The sequence below is a fragment of the Corapipo altera genome, unplaced genomic scaffold (genome assembly GCF_003945725.1).
Source record: "Corapipo altera isolate COAL_440 unplaced genomic scaffold, ASM394572v1 48b, whole genome shotgun sequence".
Lineage (NCBI taxonomy): Eukaryota > Metazoa > Chordata > Aves > Passeriformes > Pipridae > Corapipo > Corapipo altera.
In genome coordinates this window covers 16415092-16424304 of record NW_020884884.1, presented here as the reverse complement: position 1 = coordinate 16424304, position 9213 = coordinate 16415092, and the positions used below count along the sequence as shown (strand labels likewise).

At 40.9% G+C, this 9213-nt stretch overlaps 1 long non-coding RNA gene across 1 annotated transcript; it reads right to left on the bottom strand.

Annotated features, from left to right (window-relative positions):
• Positions 1-825: 825 nt before the first annotated feature.
• Positions 826-5391, bottom strand: LOC113946337. The gene is made up of 3 exons (XR_003527397.1): positions 5175-5391; positions 3243-3432; positions 826-948 (listed from the first exon to the last, which is right to left on the bottom strand). It is a non-coding gene; the product is annotated as an uncharacterized LOC113946337 (long non-coding RNA).
• Positions 5392-9213: the final 3822 nt, after the last annotated feature.

Sequence of the window (9213 nt, the reverse complement as noted above, 5' to 3'; positions counted from 1 at the left end):
AACAAAAAAAGTATTTGCCTTTAGTATGGACTTTCTCCCTTCAAAATGGCATTTTTTTTACCACTGATGTTATGATCAGCACAAATAATAAAAAGAAACACTTGTGAGTAAATGCTTTTAAATGGACAACTAGCTAAATATGTAAATAATTATGCAACATTCATTTCTTTTTATATACTAAGGAAAAAAATCCAAAACTGTTCAATCAGATTCTTCAAAAAGTCCTGAAGGGTTGTTGAAAAATGACCTGTTTATTCCTACATCTGCTTAATTAATGCAAGTGAATATGTCAAATATCCATCCCAGTAATGGATTAAGCAATCATCTACAAGCAGCTTCGGAAAGCTGCAGGCAAACAAAATTTCTCAGTATCACTATGCAGAACATCCTACCCTACATCAAGGCATATCTGAAAAACTTGAGGTAAAGCAAATGGGTTATAAAAATATGTACATCTTTAAATTTTCTTGTAGCAGACCAAAGCAGCATTACCATAATAGTTACATCTATCATATCTCCTGTCACATAACTCCTGGCTCTCCTACTCTGGTTTTGTCAATCTTGAATGCATATTTCTCTCTTTTTTACTGGTATATCTGTAAAGCTTCAGGCGAATTTCCCTCACTGATCCCTTTGCACACATTCCCTGAATCAAGCCTGTGATGCTGACAAGGAATGAAATCCCTTATAGCAGCTGGGCTTAGGTAGGAAGCAAAGATCACTGAGGCACTTTGAAAAAAGCCTTTTTGAAACAATATGTTAGTTGACAAATACATGTATGATTATATTGCCAATGTTCAAATAATTTCCACCATTTACCTGTTGTATCCTGGTCTCTTTTGACGAAGAAAAACAAACAGCAAAATTTTTACAGATAAGGAAGGCAGAAGGCAAAGGAAACATGGTAGATGGTCTATCAGATGAAGAATACCAGACAATTTCATCAACCTAGAGCAAATAAAACACTATCATCAACAGTCACACTTTCACAGTCATAGAGAGATTGCATAGGACATTTATCAGCAAAATATTTAATCACCAGACATACAGTTTTAAAATAGCTAGAAGCCTTTCTAAAATTGAGGTTTGGTTGTGTCTAGGAGAAAATTAAAGAAAAAATGGACTTGAAGAAGCAATTAGTTCCAGCATTATCCACATGAGAAACTTCTATTGTGGGTGTTAAATTCACAAAAGGATTAGGAAGATCAGTGAATCTGGTTCTGTTATATTGCCACCCTTTGGGAACATGAGGAGACAGTAACTGGTGCCCAGATGCATCTAATGTCCAGATTTTGAGATGGTCTTGCAAGAAAACCAGCTGAGGTATGCAAGATACCCAGTCCTGAGAGGATGGATCAGCAGCTATAGACCACAGCTCTTTATTTAGCATCCCTCTGAGATGCTGAATTGCCCCTCAAGAGCACTGGTCAGTAATGTGGTCCCAGCACACCACGGGTTCTTTGCACAGAGAATCAGCTCAAGACATTCTGGCGTTTCTAACGAACTTGTAAATGGGGCCTCTGATGTGGACCTTCCTCCTGTTTACAAGAATAGAGAACAGGCTGCAAGAGCTGGTCACAGCTTTGACCCGTGGCTGAGAGTTTATTCAAATCCTTGCCTTACTGCCCTCCACTCTCTCTCCTCTCTGATCACCTATCCTTCTCTCTAATTTGAGCAATTTCAAATTTAAGATATCAAGAGGATGAGCTTTAACCATTGCAGCCAGAGGGTCTTCAGAGATGAATTGGAAAGCAGGGTGCTCTTTCTCTAGTAAACTGCCACTGAACAGATGAGGCATTCCTCAGAAGGAACTGGGACAGGTTGTTTCCATGCTTGTTTTGCTGGCTGGGTAAATGCTGGTTTTGAGTTTGTGTTTTCAAGAGGTGTTGAAACAGAGGAGCAGATACTAATTTTGATGATTGTTTCTCCCAGCCATTATAGACTGGTACATCTCTGCCTGCGGGACTTTGACTAGGAGAATCCCGCAGTTTTCCAGCAGGAAAAACCTACTGCAGGAGTAGCCTAATTTAGAAACTCATCTAGGAGAGAGCATCGCTGCACACTGCGAATGGGATGAGAAAGTTCTTCCTGGATGGAAGACTATATTCTCCTTCATGCTTACAGGCTGCCTCATCCTCCCCTATCCTTTGACAAGTGCCATTGAGAGGGACAGGAAGAGCCTGTGCCTGGGAATGAAAACTTGCAAAATGGGGCATCAGAAAACTATGGAGAACTGCCTTGTCCAGGAAGAAATCCTGCCAGATGATGGGGGGAACAGAAGATGCAACACTTCCTAAATGACCCAGAGGTTTTCTTTCTGGAAAACTACCTGAAAAGAGTATTGTTCCTTTGCCCAGTTTCAAATAAAACTGTTCAAGTTCCTAACCCTTGAGAAAGGATTTTCTTCTTAGCTATACAACCGTATAAATGGTCATAAATGTCTATAGTATCACTTCACTATGCAAACACAGAATAAGAGGCTAAGAGTCTGACAGCTGAAACTTAATTCAATTCCAAGTTTAATAATTAGGTATCATGTTATCTGTGCATATTCTGGATCTCACTCTATGATCTTGTACAGGTACTACTTTTCACTTCCTTCAAGAATCAGTAGCCTTATCAATATTTAAATATTGGGCTTGTTTTCATGTGAACTGCTCTTTGAAAGGCTTTGTCCAATTTTGTCTTCTGTTCCATTCACTTTTCTTTTTCATTATTATTTCTTTCAAAATCCTTTTCTCCTGCACTAAGTTCTCCTTAAGTTTTGTTTATGTCAGGCTACTAAGTAAGCCATTAGCCTGAGAAGCTAGACATTCATTTGTGGTCATAATTTTATGCTCAGAAGATTAGGTAGGCTACACCTTAAATGAACATAGTTAAAATTCAGCACAGCTACTTTCTTAATTTCTACTGAGTGAGACCAAAAAATGGTTTTTAACTGGTAAATTTCAATTTCTGTATTTTTCTCTCTGGTGCTGCTTTCCCATAGAGAAACCATAGGGTATGTTGAGAGAGCAAAAGATACTCCAAGACCATCCTCTAGGACTCTCCTGTGCCATATTCTTTGTTCTTGCCTGTGGTGTGTGTTCAGTCTTTGTATTGCACCCTCTCCCTCAGCCTTGGCTCCATCACTCGGCCCTTGTACTCTGTCTGTGTGCAGAAACCAGTGCCCTACATTGAGAGCCCTAATGCTGATCTAGGGCTGGTAAGTGCACAGACTCCATTTCTCCCTCTCACCTTACCTCGTTCCAGGACCAGGGGGCTCTGCTACTGCTGCAATCAGGAGTACAGAGCAGCTCCACAGGTGATTTGTCCTTGATACTACAGGGTCTGGGAAAGTGTCTGAGATTGAAGGTTCCAAGGCTGATGTTCCAGCTGCTCAGCTAGGCCATCTCAAAGAGTTCATGAACACATACTCTGCTCCCTCCACACCTAGAGGAGCAGACGTGGTCAGTGAGGTCTCAGCAGTCAGCAGCTTTGGACAAGTATGGACAGATGAAATGACCATCTTTTGATTTGCTCTCTGGATTCCCAGCAAGCACCCATATGAGCTGTTTTGTGGCAGAATCCCTTTTACTCGTTTCTTCATACTACATACTATGTTTGCTATTTCTTACATATGATATGCAAGTATTTTCTATTTCAGAGATATTTCAGAATTCCAGAAAAAATTCTTATTCTCATCTAGTTTCCACCTCTCTTGTCATGCCTTCTGCTGCTAATTCTCATTCCCAGGAGCCACTTTCCTTCTCTTTTTTGATAAAATAGTACTTTTGTATTTGAGCTACTTTCAGACAACTTGAACATCTGTCCCATCTGTCCCACCTCTATGACTTTTTGCAAGCTTGTCGCTTAAAGGTTAAATAATTTTCTTAATATGTTTTAACATTTTCTTTTGAAGGCTTATTTCATCCTAATATTTTGTGCTTTTTACTGTGTGCTGTGTTTTCTGATCTGTATGAACCTACTTCTTTGCTGATGTGCCCCTGTCATAAATTTTTGTTTGCTGGGCACTCACTCCTACCATCATTCAGGAGTAGTTGTTGACTCAAATAGCTTTGGGAATCTTTTCTTACAAATTTTCCCTCTGCTTGTTCAGCAAATTCCTTCTAGGTTTTGTAATTTTGATTAAAGGAGATTTCAAGCCTACTCCACATTCAAATCCCTGCACACTTCAGTCCAGTTGACTTTACTAACCACTTCCTTCAATTTCTCAAACTTTGCCCTCCTGAAATTACTCTATTTATTTTAAACTTAATCAACTCCTGCTCATACAATGCAAGGTAATTTTCTGCAATCAGCCCCTCTAGAAGGTCCTTAAGCCTTCTCAAAACCTACTCTGAAATAAACAAGTGCAAATTCTCTTTGCCCTTTTGTGATTGTGACAGAGCAAATTAACAGTGTTTAAGGACTCTGAGCTTTTATGATCATAATGAAGCAATAAGATCTGTAAATACAGATTTTTCCTTCATAATGAGCCTTAAATTTGTGCATGCTTCATCAGAAAAAAACTTTTGTTTTGCAAGTGAACTGAAATAACATATTCTGAAGGTGAAATCTTGGCTTTATGGAAAAAACCAGGGAATTGAGTATAGTAATGTTAGGACTTTGCCCAAGAGTTGTGAAATTATTATCAAGTGTGGGAACTCTCAGCCTGCCCTTAGAGAAGCTGGCTGTTCATCACATCCAATGTGTCAGGAAAAACAGGCTGATAAAAGGCATCTGGGAGCAGACTCATTATTTTTCCCCTTTGCATGTACTCTGTGTATTTTTGAAAAAGTTCTAGGTAATAGCTGGGAGTCCAATGTAGTGAGAAAATGTTGACCTAAAAATAAGATGTGAAACTTAAAATACAGCCCCAAATTAAAGCATTGGTGTTACAGTCATGTGCACTGGGGCTCAGACATTATGTTCACATGAGGGGATACAGTTTTTCCATTTAGCTTAGTCTGTTTCTGGTTTATCACTAAAGTTGGATAAAAATTTTAAGAAGAACTCATTTTAATTTTTCTTCTTCATATAAAAACCACAGGCTATCCTAATTTATAGCTTCATGATACTCAATATTCAAAGAGCATTCAGGTGTCTAGCCTGCACTCTGAATATCCTTGCAAATCTTAGAAACTCAGTGCAACTATTTACTCCACAAAATATTCCTACCAAGCATTCATTACCTTGTTTTGCAGAAGAGTTTTCATCATTTACCCAGAAGAGAGAAGTGTTATAGCACACTACAAGCAACAGACAAAAAAAATCCCAATAGCCAATAGGCACACAGCCATCTTCACCATAAGACATCTGTGCACTTGGGGGACAGTGAGGAGGTTGTGAGGCAAGACTGCAGGGGGCTCCCTGTACAAGCTAGCACAGGTAGTTTCAAAACAGTTTAAATATGCTTCAGTCCAACCTTGGTGAGTGGAATGTCACAGAAAGGACCGAGGAGGTGTCAGATCCTGTCTCTGTGACAGCACAGAGTAGAAAGCCAGGCAAACCATTCCACCGCAGGCAGTGCAGCAGCTACTCAGGTGCCAGTCACACAGCCCCTCTTAGGCATCTGCACCACATTAATGGTGTCTGTGCACTGAACATTAAAGATCATTAAACATCAATGAGTGTTATGTTTCCATTTTCCAGTAAGATCCTTTTTGCAATGCAAAATTGCTTTTAATGTTACTATCCTTAGGCATTTCAGATTCCGCGTACAATTGATAGTCAAACTTGTAATGGGTTGACCATGGCCGGATACCAGGTACCCACTAAAGCCGCTCTCTCACCCTCCCCTCTGCAACTGGACAGAGGAGAGAGAAAAAAAAATCAGCTAAGAATTCATGAGTAGAGATAAGAGCTGGGAGAGGTCAGTGACTGATTACCTTCATGGGCAAAACAAGACTCAACGTGGGGATAATACTTATATTTATTACTGTAATGGGTTTGTTAGCCTCCCTGGGAGGGAAAAGGAACCAGATAGATCACCTGATTCATATTGTGCCAATAAGGTATTCCATACCACGTTATGTCAGCTCAGATATAAAAGAGATGAGAAGGAAGCAAAGTCTCTCTCTTCCGGGTAGCTGCGTGGAATAGTCGGGCTGTTTCTTTGGAGGAGGAGAGCATTCTCGTGGAGAAGTAGTGTTTATTGTTAGTTCTTCTCTGTGTGTATAGTGTTTATAGGTTTTTTCCCTCTCTATGTAAATATTAAACTGCCTTTCTTAGCAGGTTCAGTTTCGCAGGTTTTGGGGTTTTTTTCCTTTTCCCTCTTTCCTCCTTTCTTCTCCTCAGGGCGGAGGCTGGGCACAGGCCCAGTGGATACCTGGCGTTCAGCCAAGGTAAACAATAACAATTACTAACAGGATAAGAGCCTAAGAGGGAGAAATAAAACAGTCTTAAAAACACCTTCCCCCACCTCTTCTTCCTTCCATGTTCTCCCTTCTCACCCACAGCAGTGCAGGGGGACGGGAATGGGGGTTGCAGTCAGTTGTTTCTGCCGCTGCTCAAAGAGAGGAGTCCTTCTCTGCTCCCGTGGGGTCCCTCCCACGGGAGACAGTTCTTTATGCACCTCTCCAGCGTGAGTCCATCCCTCAGGCAGCAGTTCTTCCCAAACTGCTGTCCTGTGGGTCACTCCTCCATGGGGTGCAGTGCTTCATGAATGAGCTGTACTGACGTGGGTCCTCTACAGGGGTCACAAGTCCTACCCAGGAAAAACCTGCTCCAGCATGGGCTTCCCTCTCCATGGGCTGCAGGTCTATGGCAGGACCCCGCTCCATCCTGGGTCTCCCACGGGGTCACAGCCTCCTTCGTGCATCCACCTGCTTCAGCATGGGCTCCCGCATGGGCTGCAGGTGGGTCTCTGCATCCCGATGGTCCTCCATGGGCTGCAGGGAGTCAGCCTGCTTCACCATGGTCTGCACCACGGGCCTCAAGGGCCACAGCTCCGGCAGCGGAGGAGGAGTGCACCCCCTCCTTCTGCACTGACCTTGGTGTCTACATTGTTATTCCCATGTTCTCACTCTGCTCTTCCCTGGCTGCAATTTCTTCTGCGCAACAGTCTTTTATTCTTAAATATGTTATCACAGAGGTGTTACTATTACATCTAATTGGCTCGGCCTTGGCCAGCAGCAGGAAGTCCATCCGGAAGCCGGCTGGCACTGGTTCCACAGGAGAGGGGAAGCTTCTAGCAACAGAAGCCACCCCTGTAGCCCCTTCCCCCCCCCCCAAAACCCAGCCACAGAAACCCACTACAAACTTAAAAACTGGACTTGAACTCGTGGTTTGCTTAGGTTCTTGTGAAATTTTCCCCAGAAGAAATTAGTCCAGTGTGGGAATTATGTGAGAAATACCTATGAATAAAGATGAAAATCTGAATTACTTGGCCCAAGGAGCAAGTTTTAATACATTCACCAGTTTTATTTGAAGCACTCACACTATGTTTTTATTTCCTCAGTTTCTCAGAGTCTGAGAGTCTGAGCACAGGGTCTGAGACACCTGAATGAGCAGACCTGTACTTAGCCGTTTGTTTTCACATCCCAGGTGTTCCTTTTCACCCACTCTGTACCATAAAACCTGTTCCTCTTTGCTACCTATCTTACAGCTGAGAAGAACAAATACACATAAGATAGGAAACATGAGCAGGAGGAACAAATCAGACCTGGACCACATATTGTAATAAAGCATGTAGCTTTTTTTCTCTAGTATTTACTAGAGAATAGATATCAGGCTTCTGACTGACCAAATCAACTGCAGCAGGCTTTGTAGGTGAATGAAGTTTTAAAAGGCCTTTTTAAACCAGTTTTGTCATGATCCCTCCTGGCAAAGAATTAATCAGTTCAACATGGGAGGGAGTGGTTTGATCACTGTTGAGTTGATGTCTGAATTGCATACAGACAAAACAGTCTGTTTGTTTTTCTTTCAAAGAACAAATTTTGTTGTTTCCTGAAGGATCACAATTCATAATTTTTCCTGAAAGGAAAAAAATAATGTCCATATTTATATTTTTGTCCTGAGTATGTATTTCTTTTACCTGGGTGGTAAGTTACTAATATAGTACTTAATAAATTGTATCTTTCTGAACCCTGCCCTCAAAAGTGTAGTAGCTTAAGCCAGCTATCAATGTTGTCAATAATTATATTTTACAATTTCATGGTTGTTGTGTAAGAATTCCAGATAAGTAAAACAAGAATGATTAATTGCTATGGCAAAATTTTATGGACATTTACAAATAATTTTTCATTGCAATGAATTACACCCTTGTATTAAAGCTAATTATTAATGCTTGCTTAACTTTAGGGGAAAGGGTGTGGTAGTTATTTGATTACTGATTATAATTTTCTAGTTACAGCTGGCAGCCAAATATTTTTCTTCCATTCCTAAATAACAGCTATTAGGCTAAAATGTGTCTGGGCAAAACTCCTATATGTTTGCACAGTTCTGCAATTGAAGCCCAGCGCAGAGTAAAAGCCAGGGCTCAGGCTGGGGCGCTGTTCTTTCTCACCATGCAAATGCATGTTTCTCTGAATGCATTTCTCTGTCTATCTTCTGTTATACCACTTGCATCATTCACTGGTATGTTATGAGGCAATTTCTCCTAGGAATGAAACTCAGGGAGAAAGAGTGAATGTCTTTTAGCCAGTGGCAGTCAAGAAGATTCACAACAAGACTGTGCAAAAGCTGCTTTGTGGCCACTGCCTGTCACAGAGACGGTAAAGGTATTGGCAACACCTTTGTAAAGGGCTGCTGTTCAGAAACCTGTATGGATATGGACCAAAGACAGATTTGTGCTCTACAGGAAAAGAACTGCTGTTAGATTAAGGAGAATTTTAGAGAGGCAGGTCTTTAATATATCCTTTAATTTTACATCAAAATTGATATCAAGGGAGACTGAAAATCTCTTGCCTCCTCACATGTTCATTAATAGTTTAACCTCCTAATAAATCTCCAGGCAAATGCAGCATGGCACTGCTCTTTCCATTTTGATTTATTACAAATACCCTCCTCTACTAACAGAATCCTTGATTATTTTTCCTTCTTAACATCCTGTCCAAACATATCCAGTGCCATTTTGTTCATATGTATGCAACACATTGCTTTGTCACATCAGCTTGTCATCCTTGCATTTCATCATTGCTGTCAGATTCCAACTTCTTTATCTTTTGATAGACCACTATTTCACCTCTGTCACACTTCATGTTATTCTTTATTTAGTAAAGCAACCCTTGT